This window comes from Aedes aegypti, chromosome 3, assembly GCF_002204515.2.
Source record: "Aedes aegypti strain LVP_AGWG chromosome 3, AaegL5.0 Primary Assembly, whole genome shotgun sequence".
NCBI classification, from domain to species: domain Eukaryota; kingdom Metazoa; phylum Arthropoda; class Insecta; order Diptera; family Culicidae; genus Aedes; species Aedes aegypti.
Genome location: NC_035109.1, coordinates 175,659,808 through 175,683,633, shown reverse-complemented (window position 1 = coordinate 175,683,633; position 23,826 = coordinate 175,659,808). Strand labels below are relative to the sequence as shown.

The window sequence follows — 23,826 nt, the reverse complement described above, 5'->3', positions numbered from 1 at the left end:
GACAAAATCTATATAAACATAAAAAAAATTTTTTGTGCTTAAACAAATGACAAACATAAAAAAATGAGTAAACATGTGTTTTTTGGCCTGAACGTTTGGCACGAAAATTGGGACCTGGCTTTAGGACTCTATTGTAATGTTGTAACATTCAAATGGACTTTTGCAGCTCTTAATTTGACTGTTGTTGTGCTCTTTAATTGCTGTTGTATGCTGCTCAATGAAACCTTCCAAAGCGTTACTGACAGACAGACATGATAAAAAAGATATAGCATAAACAAGGTGTCCTCTTTATAAAATGAATAGTCTTTAAAACATGAAAACTCTGTGGAATCTTTTGCTGGTGCTATTCAAAGAAAAAAAGATCACGGTTCTACTTTCACATTGATAAAACAATATCGATCCAATGCTGATGAGTGCTACCCAGAATGAGCCGATTATAAGAAACCGTGCCCCATATATGGGATTAAATTTTAACCATGGTTTTAGTATAATAGTAAAAGAGTTTTCTATAGATGAATCGATCATTTTGACTCAAGAACAACTTCTGCAAATTGGCTATTAGTTTTTGCAAGCAATAGATTTTATGAATTATGGCACCGATATGTTGATTTTAGAACAGAACGTTCAGTGGGGAGATTGTAGTAAAACGGTTGAGAGAAGTCAAGAGAACATATATACTGATTTTTTTTATCATGAAAAATATGAAAACAAAATTTCATTTTTTTATAATGCAATAATCTTTTTTTATCATTTTTAATTTTGACTATCTATGAATTGTGATAAAAATTAGTTGTTCAGGATAAAATTCCAGAGACATTTTCGATAAGAAAGTTTTTCTAAGAACAACTTATGCTGTCCATAAAGGCCCATATTGAAAAAAGTAGGCACTGAGAAAATAGCGCTCAAACTTTGAAGTTTTTCTTTCATACAAATGTTTATAATTTTCTATTAGGGGCCGTCCATAAATAACGTAGCATTTTTCACTGATTTTTTACACCCCCCTTCCCTCTCGTACCGTTTCGTCACAAATGCTGATACTTCCCCTTGGAAAATACGTAGCATATCAAGCACCCCCCCCCCCTTCTTCTTCTTCTTCTTCTTCTTCTTGGCATTGACGTCCTCACTGGGACAGAGCCTGCTTCTCAGCTTAGTGTTCTTATGAGCACTTCCACAGTTATTAACTGAGAGCTTTCTATGCCAAAGTTGCCATTTTCGCATTCGTATATCGTGTGGCAGGTACGATGATACTCTATGCCCAGGGAAGTCGAGAAAATTTCCAACCCGAAAAGATCCTGGACCGACCGGGAATCGAACCCAGACACCTTCAACATGGATTTGCTTTGTAGCCGCGGACTCTAACCACTCGGCTAAGGAAGGCTCCCCCCTTTATATTTTTTATTAATTTTCCTCAGTGATTGGGTTGAAACAAAAAATTAGAATTCAGAAGTTCAATACAAAATTTGAAATTAATTACTGACTAAAATGTAAGGATAATCTAATCTAACAGTATGATATACAGTAGCGCTCGAAAGTAATTTGGAAAACAGTTTCAAATAAACACAGTTCCTGTTACATAATTTTGGTATCTAGTTTCATATAGGCTTAATTGTATTACTTTTGCTGTTGTCACCAAGCCAAACAAGTTTACTATAGAAAATGTGAAAAAAATTGATTGGATTGATGAAGCTCGTTATTGTTGAGTTAGGGTACAATATATTTTTAGTTTATTTTTAGTTAGAACAAAAATTTCGTTATTAAAGGATTGTTTTTTTTTTTAAATTATTCTTTGTTAGGAAATAGATTTCAATGAAAATGAACAATACAATATATTAATTCAAAATGAATCATTATCAAAAATGAATTATTATCCAAATTCAAATCCATTTGGCAATCAGTGGCCAGATATAGAAAAGATTACACTTGATATATTTGGAATGTTTAGAAAATTTTAGCGATTATTATACAAATTATTTATCTCTATTAATATTTCAGCTGAACTTCATTATCTTTCTTCATAATAAAATAAACCTACACAACCTATAATGAAACAGTTAAATAATAAAAAAATATCAAATTACCAAGTTATCAATAAAATTGAATGATAGGGCAATTTCGATATCACTCGAATCTGTTGTCCTCATTAATATTCAGGCTATTCCATCATTGATTTTGTTTGTTTATAAATTTATCAATTAACCATCCATATCCATAAACCATCCATTTTTTGATCAATTTACTGTAGAGGAAACAGTTGCAGAATAGTTAAACTATAAATTTGTAATAAAACTAAGCAATGTATATGTAATAATGCGTTTACGGTGTGCTATGGTATTTTTACAGCATATGGTACTGTTTTTTTATGCTTAAATAATAAGCGACAAATTGGAACATATTACTATTTTTTTTATTTTACCTTGGAATACATATTTCATTCGTTCATGACCTGAATAACTGAGGAAGTTACATAAATTAATTTAATAGATTTTGATGCACTACTTTTGTTTTATTTTTCACTAATTGTCACTATTATCCTGATAACCGCAAATATACTCCCGAATGACCATCCTCATGTATATGGACATTGAAATGAACACCGATGAAAACGTCGGATTCGTCTGATTCAGCTTCTTTCCCTGGTTCTGGCTTGGGTCTGGGCCTTGCGAATATTCGAACAGAAATTTTCGTCTTCAGCTGCCCGGGAACTTGTCGGAACTTCCATTCCGGCGCTTCGTCAAAGAAAATGACTGTTGTGTGGGAGAAACAAAACATTTACAAAACAGAAATTATTAGAAGATAATGGAAATATTAATGCATGAGACACTCACCAATAGATTGCAATCATTGCAATCAAACCCAGATTGTGAAGATTCGTGCAGATCGCTGGATTGACGACGGTTGGTTTTTCACTTCAGTTTCTGTTAGCAAAACAAAAACAGAAATGCACGCTTAAAACAATTTACATAGTAGCTTAGTAAATTTGACCCAGCTTATGAAAAATATTTATTATTTAACTCGTCTGATTTGAAACATTAGCAACAAACATACGAACATCATAAAAATCGCGTTGTTCCAAATTTTTTGTTAAAATATGTGAAACCATCAAATAACGTTCAATTAAAAATTGCGTAAAAGCTAAATAGCATGTGTGTTAAATTTTAAGAGTGCCTGACAGAGTGATGAAAATTTTCTTACAAATACCAACGCGTTCAACAGTTTGCCAAACTGTTAAAAAACAGTAATATATGGTGAAAAGCACGTGTGTAAGTGATATTCGCTTAATAAACACAAAAACCATTCCACAAACATTGCATAAATGTTTCCACTATTTTCCACAGATTTACATCCCCATATTGTTCAACAATATCAGAGCTTTTGAATATATTGTCACCACTTGATATGGGTTACTCAAGCTGTTCATTGTGTCTACAGCTTAGGTTTCCTTATTGTTTTAAAACATAACAACTGTTCGTGATACATTAACCTTTTCAGTTGAAAGATATTTGTGGTTTTGACTATAAGCGAAAATGGATTTTTCTATGCGGGAGAGGACAGAGCCTGCATCTCAGTGTTCTTATGAGCACTTCCACAGTTATTAACTGAAAGCTTACTGTGCCAATGACCATTTTTGCTTGCGTATATCGTGAGGCAGGAACGAAGATATTCTATGCTCTGGGAAGTCGAGAAAATTTCCAACCCGAAAAGATCCTCGACCGGTGGGATTCGAACCCACGACCCTCAGCTTGATCATGCTGAATAGCTCTGCGTTTACCACTACGGCTATATGGGCCCCGTAAAGATCCCCCTCCCCCCTAAATAGCTACGTCATTTATGGATGACCCCTTACATTTCTTCCTGACATATTTAACACAACCGCATAGCTTACTAATTTTGCTTTTAATGATCAGCAAAAAATAATAAACTTGAACACAATTCACGTTTGCAGCTGAAATTTAAATTAAAAGTTCATATGGAGACTGGTATGCCTTTATTTTTCAATATGGGATTGCACCAACTTCATATTTTCCAATACATTTTCAAACAATGTGTATTTATTTTTATATGCATAATAAAATGCAGATTAAAATAAGTTTTATTGCACTCATTCGATAACTGTCAAGCAATGATACATAGTTTTGACATCATGAATGCTCTAAAGCATGACTTTAAATCGACAATATGTTGAGCATTATTATTATAAGTAAATTTTCTGGGATGTAGAAAAAATATTGTTCGGAAAAGATCTTCACGAGTTTTATATAGTTATGCGGCTTGGCAAACCTCTGAACGAACACCAACACCAAAAAATCCACTTAAGGGTTGAAGAAATCATTTCGTGACGCGTTCACCATTATTTTGCGATTATGTTGTGCACATAAGTTTTTTGAGAATTATTATTTATGTATATCAATTCCAAAAATATAGAAAATCTGGCTTTGGTGTAAAATGTTGAGTGCGATAATTAAACCTTATTGTAATTTCTGTAAATTCCAGTTAGGTACTATTGCATCTTCTTTACAAAAAAAAAAATATAACGGTAAATGTAAATGACTGCTAATAAGAGCGGTTTTAAATTTAAAAAAAGTTTGAAATTCCAATCCCCATATCTTTCTTAGGGGTCGTCCATAAACCACGTGAACATTTTTCCTGACTTTTCAGTCACCTCCTCCCCCCTCGTGCTCTTGTGTGGTTTTGACGAATAACCCCCCGCTCGCCAAATGATCATGTCTCGCGCTTAGTATCATACAGGCGTATCTGCAGTGATCGATTTCTCTTCGTCGACTTTCTCTTTGGTTCACTACTGGCAATTAAATCCATTTTCGGAACATTTTACGATGCTGTATGACGAAGGACGACGAGCACTTTCTATTGAGCCAAAAATATTGGTCGACAACATTCTCCCGGCCAAGTAATTAGCCAAAGAGAAAATCGATGAAGAGAAATCGATCACTGCAGTTACGCCCTTATGATACTAAACGCGAGATGTGTTTCATTTGTTCATGAATGAAACAGAAATTTGAAAAATGGGAGAAGAGATAGTTATGAATTGGTTTGCTATTTTTAAGCGAAATGTGAGATTATAGTGTGACAAACTTCTGCAAAAATCCCTAACAAAATTAGCTCAAAAAAGATTTGTTTCTACTGCAGTGTTCCTTATTATTGTTTGAGGAATTAGTTTTCACTTAGAGATAATTTTGTATTAACATTACAGTACTAACATGTGGGGAACATTTTTTTTTTCAAATTTTGTCATTAGTAATTTCCATAGAAATCTTAATCGTCTTCTAATCGTTGTTGGTAAAGAAGATATGAAATATTGAATTTTAAAACTTTTTTTTTAATTTGAACCATCCGACTGCTAATGAAACCTTTCAGGTTTAGTTGATGGTGGAATTTTCTTTGAAACACAAATGGGTGGACCGTGGTCTTTGGCTAGATACCCCCTCCCCGCTAAATGATAACATAGTTTATCAACGGCCTCTATTTTGATAAGTAATTGTTAAAAGAATTACGGTAATCCAGTTTGCTGTATGCACACTTAGATGTTTGATTACAATATTACATCGTCAAATGAATCGAATCCCACAAACCCTGGGTCTCCTACTTATTTATTTATAAACATCAACAGACTTTTAGTCCCAATGATGTGACTTAAAACTAGTATAACATAGCAGTGATCTATTACCGAATCAATACAACATGAACCAACATTCTTACATGACAACTAATGATGAGTTAATCAACAAAATTCACAATCTTCATAGACAACATAACAAAAACACACAAAACAGAGTGCCATATCGTTCCTCGTAACAGTTAAACATGATTAAGCAATTTATGTTCTAAATCTTGGAATCCAAACATCAGTTCTATTTTCAAACTCGCGGTATCTGAGTCCTACGGGCCAAGTTGACGGGGCCATTGCCAATGCTTTCAGTTCTACATCAAGTTTTACTTTGAACGACACAAAATCTAACTCATCGATTGAACGTCCCTTTGGTACTATTTTTCTTATTTTCACCGTATTCTGGTCGTTAATATCGAGACACTCACAAACAAGATGATTCACATCTTCCTCAGTTGTGCGGCAGTCAACATTAGTGAGGAATAGAGAAAACGTTTCACTACCTTTAGCATCATGTGTGATCGCTCCAGCGCTCGTGTCGTCGTTCTGGCTAATTTTCGTCCCATGAAGTAAACGAGTGCTCGATAGCGCCGGCGATGAGACAGATGTTGAGTGTAAGTTCTCACAGAAGTGTGGCTGGTGATAAGGTGCGATTGTGGCAAGTGTGTCGAATATCTGCTCAATTTTCAATTTCATCTCAACAATATCCGATTCAACTGTATTCGTTTGAACAGCATCGGCTGTAGTTAACAAGGGGATATCTGCGTCACGATTTATACAATACTCCGACAAACAGTCATCGCACATCCACAGTATGTTCTTCGTAAATAGCGCACATACAGTTGCCTCCGACAAGCCTACACATGCGGCATGATATCGCTTGGCGCACCTTCCTTCGCAAATTGTGTATCGATCCTTGCTGCGATCAATAGAGAGTAGACACTTATTGCACTCCATATCAGTCACTCAAGTTTCCTAATGGCCGTAGAAATAATCGGAGATGTTTTCAACTTCGTTGTTAGGCATCAATTATCGCGTTGAACTGAGATGTTTCCGTGGAATTCGTAATGCAGCAGAAAAACTGATATCACAGGTTTAAGAATTACCAACAATGTAAATTTTAGCAGCTGAGTTCAACAAAAAATCGGCAATTAATCAACAGCGTTAAGACGACACACCATTCAAGCGTAAACAAGACACTCACAGGAATTCGAGGAGTCTCATACCGTCCCCAACCATGCGACTAATAGGAGACCAAAATGTAAATAAATGAAAAGTAAATCAATCAGCAAACGTCAACGATAAAATTCTGCTTATAAATCGCCCGACTGTTATAGTCAAGTGTGTTTATTTGTTTCTCCCTAATATATAACCCAATCCAACACGCACGGCATGAAATTCTATTTCCACTGCAAATGTATAAGTCATTGCCGATAATAAAGATATACAAACATATAGATTTTGACTCTGGTATAAATAAGAAATTCCCGCAGCACCGCGTTGGTGCTTTAAATATATTTATAGAACATATCATCTCACCCCTTCTTGCACTTGGCTGTCCAACGGGTGTTGTATTTTGCTCCTCTTGCATGTTGTCCTCCGTGACAAGATGGTTCCATGTTGTGTGATGTAGAGAACTCCATGCATGAAAAACTGTGATAGGCAAGTGGTGTGGGTTTATGTTTAAGGATCCGAAGGTTGCGGTTTCAATTCCAGATACTGGATTATTTTTTTGTTTTTCATATTTTGGTGTCTAAGGCAAATTTCTTGTGGCGAAGCCTTGGGGCAATCGGGTATATGGGGTAGCTAACAAGGGAAGGTCACGATGTGTTACACGGGGTTTTCAACCGGACTATTTTTGTTGGATTCAACATGTCGAAATATGTAAAACCCCAAAGCCTTTCGGGTGAAGAGCCAGGGAGATGTAGTATGTTGTTAACAAAATGTTAATAAAATCTTAAATTTGTTTTACCAAATTAGGATGATAGTGTTGTCTAACACAGATCACCTAGATATAAGAAATGAATGTAATGTTTGGAATGATACTATTAAAGAAATTAAAAAAAACATGTACATCGTAATGTTCTGAATGGCTTCAACAGATGACGCATGAATTTGGATACTAGGTTCAAATAATGACTTATTCAGTAGGTACAAAAATGTTGACACTTTTGACCGGGTTAAATCCGCTCGATAAAGGCAATAAATACATTACTTAGAAAAGAGATAACTTAACTTTATATAAAATGAGTAGTAGAAAATCGGTAAAATAGAATGGTGCTTGATTTTCAATGATGTTATTACTTTTAATAAAAGTAACATTGTTGCTAAATAAATAACTTTACTCAAGAAAATTGTTTTAAAAAGAACAAAATGTTTATTATTTATGTGTGATTTTTTGTGTATTCATACACTAACAAATGAGGCCATTTGAAATCACAGATCTGACTGTTATTTTTTTAGTTTCAGTTCAGTCATTTAAAACGACAATATTTTCACTTGTCCCACTAGTTTCCAAAATTTTCAATATTTACCTTGAACTTTGGCACAAACATTAAATTTAAATATAGCATAGATTTAGTAGGAAATAATCTGAAAAATATAGTAGATCTTATTCATTTAATTTTTTTAAGAACCCTCTCTATACGATTTCCTTTACCCATTTGTCACACGGTACCTTATTTCGATAGTCACTCAAGCAAAATGATTATCTAAATACAGGGACCGGAATCTATTATGATAATTCGCCACAAGAAATCGGGTTGAATTTCATAAATTTGCCTGAAGAACCAAAATATAAAAACAAAATATATACTAGCGCTTATTCAGAATCGAACCAAGGACCTCCCGATTCATATACCAGTATTAACTCCACGAACCTATCAACGACTTGACGGGAGAAGTGACAAAAGCAATATATAAAGCGTTTTATATTGCAATATTCATTCCATTCCTCTGACATGTCCACCATCCATTTGCCGCGTGACCATTTGCCTAAGTGTGCGTTTCCGATGCCATCATTCGGCTTCGGATTGGTTGTGCAATTGTGTGGGTCGGGCGTAAACATTTAGATTGCTCGAATTTTCAAGTCCAATGTGCTCGATTTCAATTGACGGGTTTGCCCGTCTACGCTTAGAAGGCGAATCTTACCATCAATAGGTGGATTTAGCACCTAATACGCTAGGAGGGAAATCCGCCATCCGAATTATTTTGGGTGTTGTTACCCTCTGATGACAGTCCTGGCCACGTCCTTGGCCGCACCCGCGACGACTATAATAGCTTTCCATTCAGCTTGATTGTGCGCACTTTCCAGCTACGGCAACGTTTCCATTACAAGTGAACCGCGAAGAGTTGATGGAAACTTGGCGTGCCATCGCAAATGAAAGACAACCGATCCCAGGAATATCGGAATACTTTGTGCTTGTCTTGTATGACGGTGCTCGGGGTGCTTGTTCTACGGGCAGACCTCGGCAAACGACAATTGAGCACTGTGTTTGTCGATCGTGATGTTTTGTTAATCCCATCGTCTTACACTCCGAATCATTATAAAGTTGATAAAATATGTATTGAATCGGCGGAGACGCTGTTTGCTATCTTGTCAGGGTTGCCTGCCATGAGGGTGGATTGCTCTGCGGTTTTATTAAGATGGGAAAAATATAACCATAACCTAGGAAAAGTTAACCATCACAAGTTTATCCAGAAACAGCTAATAAAATTATTCTTAATATGCAAAAATTTGGAATAAATTAGCAACAAAAAGTGGCAAAGTAGCTCTTATGATTTGACTTCTAGCCAAAAAAAAAATCGCAGAAACAAGCAATTGGAAATTCTAATTTAAAGTGACTAGTTTCAATTTTCCATTGAAAACTTTTTGGTTTAGATTTTTTGTTCGTGGATTATTCTCAATAGTTTTTTGCTAATTTTAATTTTATTAAAGCAGATTTCCATTTTTATATATAGTTATATATTTTTAATTATTATTTTTTAATTGCTTGTTGCAATCAATGCTTATTTTATCAATTCACCGGTAGATACCTGATTTTACAGCGCTTTTTTGTATTGTTTTAAGTGCTAAAATATTGCTAATGTCTTAAACACAAAAGTATTCCCCTTCTTTCACTGTTTAATAATTTAGCTGCCTTCATCCAATCATTGTTGAGCAGCTACTGCGAGACAGCGGTTAAGGTTACTCATCATGCTGCAAGACGGTTTAAACTGCCATTACTGGTGTGAGAGGATTTGTTTGCATTCATGTTGGAGCACATATCTTCCCCCCAGTTCTGAGTATATGGCACAGTTTGGAGGCTCGGCTCACGGCACAGCTCGATGTCAATTATTTCGAGATTAATTAGCTCTTCAGGGATGCGGAAATTTATGATTGCCGCAAAACGAGATGCTAAGCACGCGTGTAGAGCACAGCCCAGAAAGCTGCAAAACATTGTGTTTCCATGGAGGGATGATTTATGCAACAAGAAGCGAACGATTGCTCTGGGAATTTGACTTGGAGGCTCAGTCATGTCATATCGAGCAGTAGCTTAAGCGAGTGCCAAGTGAAGAGGTGTATAGATGAAACATGTGTACCTAACCTACATACTAAACAAAAGCATATCAAGTGGATTGCAAATACATAGAGTAGAGTTGACGGAGCTGGACGACCTTGCTTTTCAATCTGGCTCTATCCATACTCTTATGTTCATTCTTCGACAAAACGGTTGACCTCAAGACTGAACACTTTACAACTGTAGCATTCCTTCCATTTAAAATTCAACATATCAATACGTCCTAGACATATGAATATGAAAACAAAAATGCAAAAGATTGTAGACTATTCAAGAAAACAATTGCAAAAACTTAACATCTTTTCCAGTGTTTTAAATCGCAAAAGGGGAATTGCTTTTTGTTCAGCTTAGTGTTAAATTAGCACTTGAAAGCCATCACATTTTCCAGCTTTTTGTAAACATTATTATAAGCACAGATCTAGGCCTACAGACTACAGAAGTTTTATCAAATGAGTAGCATTCACGGTGCTCCCCTGACCGTTATTATCAGAAATAATCTCCATCAAATCTAAGCTCACCAGTCGTTTAAGTAGGCTAAGCTGCATGTCTGGGCAAAATTAAAAAAAATCGTATTGCCTGTTTTGAAGTTATGCCCTTTTGATTGTACAGGGTGATTACTAATTCCTGTCAGTAAAGTAAATGATCGTAGATAAAAGATGTATGTATGAATTATAATTTCCGGTGTACATCCTGTTTTGCTCATCTATAAAGTTTGTTTTGATAAAGTTAAGATTAAATCTTTTTTCATTTACCTTAGTTTTTAATCATATGTGTTGTTTTAAAGGCATTGTACCTGGCACGCACATTTTCCACAGATATGTATTTTAGACTAAACTCCGCTGAAAATAAATGCCTGATTGAAACAGCATATTATCACAATCTTCTAGACTTACTAGGGAATAGCATGAGACTGATTGTGGAAAATTTTAGCGAAAAAAATGTGTCTTTTTTGGTTAAAATATATGCTTCTGAATAACGTGCGTGTTAACTGTAATGCTTCTGAAACAACGCTTGTGGCTGGAAATTGAGGTAAAAAAATTAATATGTTATCTATGTATAGCGAAGACAAATGTTATAGATGTCCAATACTGGATATGCACTAGTTATTAAAATTCATATAACCATCTCTTTTGTATGATTACTTATTTTTTTCTGACAGGATATAGTAATCACCCTGTATAAGTCCACAAATTCAAAGGAAATCTGAGATATTTAAACGGGTTTTTATTGGTCGTGATTATCAGAAGAAATATACCATCAAAATTTGATTCAAAGTTAATGATTTTAGTTATTTGTAACTTCTAGGTGGAGTTTTATATGAGAAGATCAACAAAATATAGGGCTTCGCTTTTTTGGATGTGTATCCATTGAAATCACTAATTTTTAATTTATTAATTCGGCATTATAATACCGTTCAGTATGTTCAAACGTTTTCAATGACATATTGCACTTACATGCTGCCAAAGTCTTTCATAATCAACTGATTTTTCATAGGCTCATGTGCTATAGGCATTACGGAGCCAATTTCATCATGTAATTAAAATAATCATTTTCGTTTGTCTTCACTGATTATAACAGCGGGTGACTTAATATCACAGGCACAGTTTGCGATCGAAAAAAAAATGAAAGTTTACAGATCAATCATCAGTTTATGTGGCATGGTAGATGTTATGGTAAATGGATTAGCAGGTAACCAACACGGCCACAGAACAATTTAAGATTTTTCAGCAACAAAAATTTGGAAGTTAAGCCATTCAAAAATTACACCACTTAACTCTGAACTATATTACTCCGAATATTATGACTCTTAAGAGCATATCCTCGAGTTTCATTTCCTAGAATGGTATAACTTCAAATTCCATTATCACGGGGCAATGTCATTCAAGGTAATTATACATTCTGGGCAATAGCATTCAGCTTAATGATGCGTTCAGGGTGATTACTCTCGGGTTAATGACATTAGGAGAAATGAAATTCGGTGTTATAGGGTAGAATCTGTCCAGGAGAGGTTTGATTTGAGTGTAGATTTTAAAGGAAGACATGTGAAATTAAGCTCTGCAAGTATTATGATTTTTTAATCAATGAATCTGACAATACCGAATATTTCTTACTTTTCTTAAATATATTTCAAGTATTGAGGCTTACTCGAGTTGGCTTGAGAATGGATTGATTGATTGATACAATTTTTTCACTATTGTGTTAATTCAGGACTCTTACGTGCCTGTTAGATCGAAAAGACCGGGAAAGCTACAGATAAAAATCTAAATATTGTGATGTATGCTACATGATCACAAAAGTATTGATAGTGGTCTAGAGTGCCATAGTTTGGCCAATAGTGCATCAATAAGCAATTGAGGTTTAAGTTCTGGGGCAGTACAAAGTTAGCCAAAACTGCCGGGAGGCAGCTAGTTGGGTTATAACAATTTTATAAAGAATAATAACAATACAAAATTGGCCCCGTAATGCCTTATATCGCTTGAGCCTATGAAAAATCAGTCAATCGTGAAACACTTGGACGGCATGTCAGTGCATTGTGTCATTGAAAACATTTGAACATGCTTAACGATATTAGAATGCCTAATTATTGTATTAAAAAATAGTGATTTCGAAGGACGTAACTCAAAATTTCGACGATTTTCTCATTCAAAACTCTGCCCAAAGATTACAAATAACTTAAAACACCTACTTGAAACCAAATTTTCTTCTGATAATCACGGCCAATAAAAATCCGCTTAAATATCTCAGATCTCCTTTGCATTTGTGGACTTATACAAACTAAAGGGCGTAACATTAAAACGAGCCCTACGATTTTTTTGAAATTTTGCCTGCAAGACCTGCAGCTTAGCTATAGAAAACGACTGGTGAGCACAAATTTGATGGAGATTGTATTCAGATAATAACGCTTAATAATAGCGCCAATTGGGAGGCTATCGCAACAGCGCTGCATGGAATGCGGGTTCCTGACTATCTGTGCTGGAGTCTGCAGAGCTACTTTGAGAATCGAGTGTTGGTGTATGCAACCGATCGAAAGGAGTTAAGAGTAACGGCGAGAGTTCCGCAAGGAATGGGATGTACGCCGGGGTCTTAGCATTGGAGTTACCCATGGGCGGCGAGATAGTCGGCTTTGCTGATGACGTTGTCCTAACACTAATAGGCGAAACGTTGGAGAAAGTGGAAGTGCTAGCCACAGAGGCAATGGGCACGGTCGAGAACTGGATGAATGGAGTCAAGCTGAAGATAGCAGAACAAAAAACGGAGGTGCTACTAGTCACCAATCGCATAGCGGTTCTACACGCTAAGGCTACCGTCGGGGGACATGTCATAGCATCACAGCGTTCGCTCAGACATCTGGGCGTGATGATAGACGATCAGCTAAACTTCAACACCCACGTCGACTATGCCTGTGAGAAGGCGGCAACGGCGACCAACGCACTTGCAAGGATCATGCCGTACGCTCATGGCCCGAGAAGCAGTAGAAGGCGTGTTCTGACTAGCGTTTCATAGTTGGTACTGAGATACGGTGTTCTGGTCTGGGGTGGAGCACTGCAAACCAAGCGCAATCGGGACAAGTTTAACAGCGCTTTCCGGCTCATGGCCATGACAGTAACAAGCGTATGCAGAACAATATTGTCGAAGGTAGTATATGTGATACGCCCAGGATGATTCCAATTTGTATCATCCTAGAAGAAGACATCGAGTGTAATCAGAGGAAAGGCACTAGACAGGTGAGGAAATTGGCGAGGATCGGATTGCTGGTCATGTGGGATGCATCCGAGATAGATTGGTGGACCCAAAGACTCATCCCGAATGTTTCGACCTGGGTAAACAGTCAGCATGGCGAAGTGAATTTCCACCTGACACAGTTTCTGTCAGGTCACGATTGCTTCAAACAGTACATACATCGATTCGGCCACGCGCTCTCACCGTTATATCCAGTGTGTAGTGAGAGAGAGGAAACGCCGGAACACGTGCCCATCGACCAGTGCTGGAAAAGTTCGCATCACGAAGCAGCTCACGAGTGTATACCAACGCATAACAAACATCACAGACTCGCGAACTGGCTAGATGTGAGTAAGTCCGCACCCGCTTGGGGTTCATTCAAATATTACGTAACGCAATATTTGCCAATTTTAGACTCCCTCCCTCCCCCCACGTAACAGTTTTTGTATGGAAGATTTTAAATTTTTGTATGGACCGTAACACTATGCAAGACCCCCTCCCTCCCCCGTAATATTTGAATGATCCCTTGCTCGGGAGAACATGTCAAAAGAAGTAGCAACAAGCTCGGGAACGTTTACTCGCGAGTAACCGAGCATGTTGTGATATATTATGGTTCTGACAAACAAATTTATTGCAAAACCATCAAGCCGACAGTAAATTACTTGTTTGTAGTCAAAAACCCTAGGGAACCATACATCTTGGAGAGCAAGCAGCTTTTTTCCCATAAACACAATTTGACTCTGAACGGCTCCGAACACGATCGCGAATCACTTTTAGTTTCGGTTACTCAGGAGCACGAAGAATGCGAGTAAAACAGCGCTCTGACGCTCGGGAGCGTTTGGTTATGTTTTTTTTCCAGTTCAGCAGAAATGTTCGCCACTTTCCATCACTGCATGGAACGAAGCGGTGGTGGCGGCTGCTTTTGGACAGGATTTCAACGCAGACAGAATTGTTAGCAAAATGGTAAGCGGTCCTAACGTTTGGAATCTGGCGAACAATATGGTGGTGGAGAGAACGTCTATCTTGCAGAGAAACTTGCGGGAAGAGCAGCGAAACGAGAGGCAGAGAGCAATGCCTGGCATCGGGTCGGCAGGGCGCTAGTCAGCCTGCGCACTCGAGTCAGTCTGACGAAGATCTTCCCTGCGACAGCCGCCGGTAGTTGGGGCACCATCAGTGCGGACGTCTCTACAGCCGGTACTGGTGACAACCTTTGTCGCCGGGGGAAGTCAGGAGGAGAAGGAAGCAAGAAGGGAAGAAGAGGATGAATGACGGAAGGAGATAGGGAAGCGGAGGATGATGGAAAGGCGATCTGCTCAACATGCAAGGGCAAACCACTGGTAGACTGCGCAGAGTGCAAGATCACAGAGCTGGAAAAACTTTCTGCCGATCGATAAAGCAGATGTTTTGTAAACTTAACGGAGTATGAATAGAAACAGGTTGGATATAATAAAGCCTAAGATGCTGGTCCATTAGAAGGTAAGATTGCACAAAAGAAAATCACCATCAATCAGTATAAAAGAAGTAGAAGAATAAGAAAGAGAGGAATACTCTTGGGCTACACTAAGGAAAATAGACCATCGAAATACACAGAAACCCCTTATGACAATTCGGGTTGAAATTCATAAATTTGCCTTATGAAACCAAAATTTCAAAAAAAAAAGTTTTTGCGGCAACTTGGAAACGATCCAAGAGCCTTGCGAGCGATAGGTTCGTGCGTAAATCACGCGCACACATTTTCGAATATTTTCAGAAGTGTGTATCGTATGGTAATGATGCTTTATGTTGATGAAAATTCAGGAAGTTGCTTCTACCGGAATCAAATTCAGTCATTGCAAAACTATAATGCATTATGGCAGCACATCTTACCGCAGAGCTGAGGAAGGATTCTCAAGCATTGCCATATACCTTAGTCTTGATTTAGTTAAATCGAAAAGTATAGTTGTAATATCGACAATTTTGCCCCATATCAGTAAACCGGTCGACACTTTGTAGAATCTCTTATACCTTTAACATTGCACAGAAAAATCCCACTCCAATCTGACAGCAATCCACATCAAGTATACCTACACCATGACTTCCCAGACGCGAAAGTTTGAACGGAGGTGAGGTTATAATAAACAGAATTAGGCATTTTACGAGTTCATATAAAACCGGAAGGCTGGTACTTTCTGCTACTTTACTCTGCCTCGCCCTCGGGCAAGAAAGTTTCTTTCCTTATTCAATGAAAAAGTCAAACCACTGAAAATGCTGGGATGCAAAAACTCTGCTGGAAAATTCTCCTGCAAGTCCGGAGAAGGTGGCAGTTTGTGTATGTGTTTCTTCTTTATTTCCGCCAAGCCAATGGTCCCTCCTTCATCCCATACCAGAATGCAGGTCAAAACTTGTTTACCGAAAAAAAAACTTCAGCGAGTCAGATATACCTATTACCTACGCTCTCACTGGGGAAGCGAAAGGTTTATTCCCAGTTGTACACATAACATAATTAGCATAACCAACTTTTCCCATTTTCCATCGTCAACGTGTATGCTTCCAGCCTCATTCGCTGAGAGTTTGATGGCTATTCAGCGACCGTTGAATTCCGAGAGACCAATCCCCTACGAAGAGCATTTCGGCGGATCAAACTTTTTCTCGAGATCCTAGAAGGGTTTCCTAATTGTGTTAAATTTTATGATAAAAGCTAGTACGGATGGGAAATAAAGTAGTCCCCTGAGGCATGAAAAGGTATGGATTTTTATGTACCTGTTTTAGTCGCGGAAATTTGCTGAAGTTTTCGATAATCTCAACGGAGGAAAAGCATCAAAACTTACCTGTAAAGAGAGAAAAAAAAATCAACAATTATTAATTGGAATGTAAGTGGTATGCATTTTTTTTGTATCAGCTTGTTTTGACACAGTCGAAGCGAATAATTGCTAACATTTTCATCACAATTTTCCCCATGTACCGACAATAACTTGTCATAAATCTACAGAAAACATTCGAAACATCTGTGCGGAAGCGTTGGTGGATACAGAGGCGGTCCAAAAAAAATAACATACGGGCCATATGGATAAACCGACAGAAAAAAAAAAACACGTAACTCGTCCAAAATCTGGCGACAACTATTATACCCGTCCCGAAATGGTTGCACAGCGAGGAAATGACCGCGCCGAAAGAAACGATACATAATAACGGAGGCATGTAATTTGTAAATGGTTTTGTCAGAGACAATGCGATGCGGTTTAATTGTTATTGCCGGCCAGGACACAAAAGGCTGGAAAAATGGATAAGCTTTTTGTGGCCATTGTCTCGTCAGAGGCGCGCGTTGTTGGTTCTAGATACGTGTGCCGTTTGGTCCTTTTGTGGGGTATTGTTTTGAGCTTTTTTTTGTTAAACATATTCATATTTAAGGCACAAGGTGATGATTGTACAGGGGATTGAGCAACATAAAAGCACATGAATAGAAAAAAAAAATAACTGAAATCAGGAAAATTTTATGTTGGATCAAAGAAGACTGCAAGCTTTTTTAAGATCCATCTTGATAATTGTCATTGTAAGGGTGTCATTTCATTTTGCAGACTGTAATCCCCACGATATATTTTATTACTTTTTCTAATGGCAACTAGCAAGGTGTTATAGAGGTGTTCTTAATTAGCTGCCGCCATCTGCCGCTTCATGAGTTATCCGGGATTTTGTAAAACACTGTTTTCGGAATGATTTTACTAAATATATCATTAAATCTTAAACAATGCTGGTAAATGGTGTAATTTACTTTGTTTTCGTTATGCCTTCAAGACTTGATGACAAAAAAAAATTTGAACTATTTTTCTTGCACGAAAAATATGGCCAAAATCTTCTTTTTATTTGGCTATTTCTACTAAAATGTCACACAGCCACGTCAGAGATAGAGGATAAGTGTTTACAGAAGAAATGTCAAAAATGTCTCAATAAACAACTTTGCAAAATAAAGTTTTTTGCTGGGATGCTCCTGTCAAAAGATAATACTGATCTAGATCGGTTTTAACATATCTAGATCAAATCTGAACGAGTCAAAATATGGTATAAATTTTTCCAAAATACTTTGTCGAAGACACCAAACCTCTAGGAAGCATATCCTGAGTACTAGTGGTTTTGGCCGTCGAAAACAGCGATCTGCCCCAGTGTGTGTCGGTTCCCCAAGGAATTTCAGAATAACTCCGGATCTAGAGACCAATGCACTATGGGCAAGGGACAAAATTATTAACTCTGTAACGAAGCATTTCCGACATTTGGTGTCTTCGGCAAAGTTTTTTGTAACAACAAGGAACATCAACTGACATAATCAGATAGTTCGTAAATCGTCCACAAAAGCGGCGCCACAATCTAACTTTTTACTGTGCCATTCTAGAGACTTGGTTTGTTCGACAATAGTATTCATTTTGATGAAATAAACAACTCTCTCGAAGACGTCAAAATTCCACAGCCCACTGTTTTCGAGTGATTGGCTAAATAAGACCAAAGTAGTGAAAAAACGATTTTTTCACCGTGTTTGATATTTTTCTTAAGAATCATGTCATATAACTTTTTTCTGATGAATATATAACAAACACAAACTTTAGTGGAAGAATTTTAATAATACGATGCATAAAAGTTAAGAAATAATGAAAAACTTGAAAAATAATGCGATTTTTAAACTAAATATCTCCAAAAGCCCAAAAAAATTGTAAGCCTAAATTTTCAGGTAACATAGAACAATACTTGATGAAACGGATGTCAAAATTTCAGAAAAGTATATATCTTGGTATTTTTAAGGTTCTTTAATTTTCCTACGGTTTTCTTCTTATTAGGCGATAAATATTCTCTTAGCAATTATTTAAGTGTAATTTAAAATTAGCGGAATAAATTATATTTTATTATTTCATGATATTATTACAGTCGACTCTCCATAACTCGATATTCAAGAGACCATCGACTTACAGAATTATCGAAAAATCGAAATAACAAATTTTGTATTTCCAATACATATATAAATTGAATTGAATTGAATTACTTTTTATTGAAGGGATTTTCTGCCGTAGGCAGGTTCATCCCCAGGCAGGTTTAAAAGAAATCAGGACAAGCCTGAAGGGCTGAACACATATATGATTATTTCTGTAAGAAAGCAATATTAGTTTGTTGATAGTTTCTTACCAATAATTTTCTAGTAACTTTTTTCGAAATGCTCGAAAAATCACGATATTTTTACTGATTTTTTTTAAATATTTTAATGTTTCTCAACTTATATTACAACTTGCAAGTATTTATTCACATCCAAACAAGAAGTGGTCTTAGGTTCCTCGAATAGGAAGGATTTAAAAATTGATATCGAGTTATGGAGGGAAAATTACCTCTCACGTAACATCGTTTAGTGGAGATATCGAGTTATATAAATATCGACTTATGGAGAGCACGAAGTATGGAAATTTAAAGGGACCGAAAAATCCATCGAGTTATGAAATATCGAGTTGTGGAGAGTCGACTGTATATCTACCTTTAGCACAAGCAGGCTTCGGATTTCATCTGGATGTCTGTTACAGTTTGTGGAAGCTGTCCATTTAAGAAAATCTCCGAGATTTAAACACAAATATAAGCTTAAACAACCTAACAGTTTTCAAAGCCAAAGGAATCTCCAAATTGTTACCTTTGATCTAAATCCTCTGTTTCAAAACATCCAAGAATCGATCAACGCTCTTTCCGCTTAAAAAAAATCTACAATCATTGTGCAAAAAATGGAAATATCTCAAAAACACCAAAATATACCTCTCTGAAATTTTGACATCCATTTCATTTAGTATTCTAGTTTTATAGTTCTATGCTGCCTGAAAATTTGAGCTTGCAATTTTTTGCGCTTTTAGTGATATTAAGGTTCAAAAGTTGCTCTATTTTCATGTTTTCTCATTATTTCTTTATTTTTAGACGTCGTATTATTAAAATTTTGCCACCACACTTCGTATTTGTTATATTTTTACCAGCAAAAAATACTATATAACATGATTCTTAAGAAAAATGTCAAACACGGTGAAAAATCGTTTTTTCAATACTTTGGTCTTATTTTGACAATAACTCGAAAACAGTGGGCTGTGTAATTTTGACGTCTTCGAGAGAGTTGTTCATTTTACCAAGTTTCTAGAAGGTCTAGTAAAAAGTTAGATTGTGGCGCCGTATATGAGGACGATTTACGAACTATCTGATTATGTCAGTAGGTGATCCTCGTTGTTTCAAAAAACTTTGCCGAAGTCACCAAATGCCGGAAATACTTCGTTACCGAGCTATTAATTCTGTACCGCCAGATTGCGTCACTGGCCCACAGTGCAGATTCAAATCGACACAGATTTTAAAAGTAAAATAGCTTATTGAAAACTTGTGCAAAAATGATGCAAAACTTTTAAAAAACAAAAAAGTCATCGCGATGTGAATATTTTTTGTTATAAAAAATGATGCTGCTAGTAGAGGCGTTAAGAGTGAACGATAGAAGCAAGTGTTGTATCTAAGCAAGTTAAATTTAAACTAAAAACTACAAGAAAAGGGACGTGGCTGGGATAGACCCAAGCCCTTAAGCTTATGAAGCAGAAGTGGTAGCCATTAGATCGTCAACCCCGTCACTAATGCAGTTGAATGACAAAGCTTTGAAAGACAAAACGTCGAATGTCAAAAAGTTGAAAGGGGATAATAAAAAACGCAATTTTCTTGGGAGAATATTTTTATTCGGAAAGAATCAATAATGTGGCGCTTAAGAATTCAATGTTTTGTCTTACGATGTTATATCCTTCAACATTTTGTCCTTAAGCTTGGTACAGCCACTAATTTGAAGAACCAAACAGCCGGAGAGGTTGCAAATTCGATCGATTGTTCATGTAACGGTATAAGCCAATCGATCACACTTTCAATCTGAACGGTCTATCAAAGATCAGTGATGGAAACTGGCGAACATGTTTGCTGAATCGGAATAAAAACAAAACAAAATGCTCGTGAGCATCAGTGTGCTGATTTACTCGCATCTGTCGTGCTCGCGAATAAACGAAGCAAAAGTGATCTGAACGTGAACGGAGCTTTTCAGAGTCAATTGAGCTTTTGGGAAAAGCTCCTTCTGAGATTTTTGGTTTTCAAGGGTTTTCGACTAAAAACTGATAGTTTACTGTCGATTTGATGGATATAGAATTAATTTTTCTGACAAAATCACACCATGTTCGGCTATTCGTAAACAAATGTTCGCGAACTTTTTGCTATTTCTTCTGATATGTTCTCACGAGCCGGCGGATGTGAACTGATTTACACCAAGCCTGTTCACATTCGTGAAGTGCTTCGTGATGTGAACATTTTCATCATGAAGATATGAGATATGGCTTCTCCTCGTCTTCACCTTCAGTTCTAAAGATATCTATGGTTCTCAAAGAATTTCAAGCTATATTTATTTTTGATCGAGATTTTTGAAGCGTATCAAGTGCAAACAGAATTGGAGAGCAAACAAGAATGGAGAGTTGGCCACGAATCGAGTGAATCGAGAGTATTGTTGGCGAGATATTGATTGAAATAAATAATTGGTCATAATGATTTCAGGTAGTTACAAAGTAAATACCCTTAAGTACTTCATTTTGAGTAAAATTTTACCTTTCGTGTATTTGGTATACAACTTAAGGTATGTTTGTAGTACGATCCATTTGGTTATACCATTTACATGATAAATAAAACACAATAAAATGAACCATTGATATCATTATAAATAAAAACATATCTAAAATTGTAGTTTACTAGTAAAATGACAAGCTTCTATCTTCTTTTTTTAATCAATCAAATAACATTTTTAGATATTTTACTCATACAAAATGTACCTATCGAGTATGTAGCCGATGAAATATTTTAAAACCATTTGAGAAGAAAAAAGAAGGTTTGTTTTTTTTATTACTAATAACCCTGGAAATCTTTGGTAACACCTTAACAAACTCTTAAATTGGTTGAGAATCTCTGTTAAACTCTGAAATTCATTCAAATCGCTGTGAAGCCGTTAGAAACCTCATGTTGTGAAAGCTTCCGTGGATTTCTTTTAAAGTACGAGGATTTAGTGAACAAATTTTGGGACTTACAGAATATTTTTTGGAAATACATGAGAATACCTTGGACCCCTTTAAATACCAAAGGGACTCCATGAAAAGCCCTTGGAAACTCCTGACAACCATTAGCAATGGTTTAAGAAGTCCTTGTGATTATTTTGAGAACTATGTACTAGACACCAGGATGTACACCGTGTCCAGTATATTCTCATACAAATTCGAGATAACATTACTTTGCGCTTGTTTAACTGACATCATTGGTGATAATATTTTTTGAAAGTCGTTATAATACTGATTCACTACAGGAAATATTTTGGAAATATTTCAATTATAAACTTAATTTATCAACTTAAGAATTTACGAAAAATATTTCCAGCGGCCCGCTCATAGGCAGACCCCAATTTCAATCTGCAGTTATCGCACATATATTTATCAAATTTTATCAATATTTATCTATTCAAAACGCAATATGATTAACTTAAAGTTTCTGAAACTTTTTTGTGAATGCTCTGATTTTCACTTTGTTAATCAGACCAATATGAACAAAAATTCATTTTAAGTGCAAAACACGACTTCAATGGACATTTCATCACTTATCCTAGCAATTATTGTTTCTTATTCATAAAACAAGCTATTCTATGTTAGTATAATACTACCAGACTACAATGAAATACTACATTATTGGATTATCCTACATTCAGTAAAGTTATACCAAAGAAAAGAAAAAGTGTATGAGAATATATTGGACACGGTGTAAACTATTGAAAGTTTTACACCTTTCATAAAAGGTCTTGGAGCCCTAGGAACTTCTAAAAACTCATTACAATTTCATGAAAATCTTTTAGGAACACTTCGGAGACTCCTAAGAATCAACGAAAACTCTTTTAATCCCGCGCAAACCCTGAAAACGGCTTGGGAACCCATTTGGGAAGTGAAAAATAGTAAATTGACTAAGAATGCTTTCAGTTGAAAACTGTGAAATAGCTCATTAAAACATCAAGCTGACGAATAGGTTTTTTCAATCAAAAGCAGAAGCTCATGTGTTCAATTAACAAACAGTTATAATTTGAATTATCTTTCAAATTTGTTATTTAGATTTAAGCATATGTTTAACTGTCGCAAACAATCTACCGGCAAGGAATAAAAATTACATTTTCCAGTCTATTAAACTCCCATTCAATTATGAATTTAAATATTCTAACCGCAAACACACCGGAGCGACATGTATCTCGATTCATTTATCACCCACGAATGAATAAGCAGATAAATGTTTGAACAAACAGCGATAATTTTACCTCTCATTTGCATCATTAGAATGAATGCTCTCCATTCTTCGGTTTCGCCTACACACCTGCTATTTAATATTGCCATTCAAACCCCGTATCTTGCACCATCTATCGTTCGTCGCAATTTGCCATCGCTCTCGTCTGAATGAGCAGAAAAGTGCCATTGTAGACCGGTGCCGAGGCAAAAAGAGATCCAGCTCCGTCAGTTCAACAACACCTTTATGCTGCACTCACGTACATTTAGAGCTTTTCTTTTATCAGTTGAATGTGTATACACGCTATCTTTTCCTTCCATTTATTCCAACTGCAGCATACGATGTCACACGGAGGTTAAATTTTCTAAAAAGTTGGCAAGAATCCGATTTTCTAACATGTTTTAAATGAGAAACAATGTCAAACATTCATCTTCAATATTAGATAGTTAAGAATACACACAAATATTAAAAACAAAAGTTTTTTTAGTGCATTGACCATCCACCCCCATAAGTCATGTTCCAAAGCTTCTCAAATATCAAGGATGCGTAATTTTTGCCTTATGTTTTTAATCTGAACCACTGTGTGCCAGCCGCCTTATGTCCCGGATACACCCGGCATGA

At 36.4% G+C, this 23,826-nt stretch overlaps 1 protein-coding gene and 1 long non-coding RNA gene across 2 annotated transcripts in view; both read right to left on the bottom strand.

Moving 5' to 3' along the window:
* The window catches only part of LOC5571592 (protein slit), a 646,439-nt gene that overhangs the window by 296,270 nt on the left and 326,343 nt on the right, over window positions 1-23,826 (bottom strand). The gene's annotated exons all lie outside the window — the stretch shown is intronic.
* Window positions 2,399-3,049, bottom strand: LOC110679243. Its single transcript, XR_002502327.1, has 2 exons — window positions 2,826-3,049; window positions 2,399-2,744 (listed from the first exon to the last, which is right to left on the bottom strand). It is a non-coding gene; the product is annotated as an uncharacterized LOC110679243 (long non-coding RNA).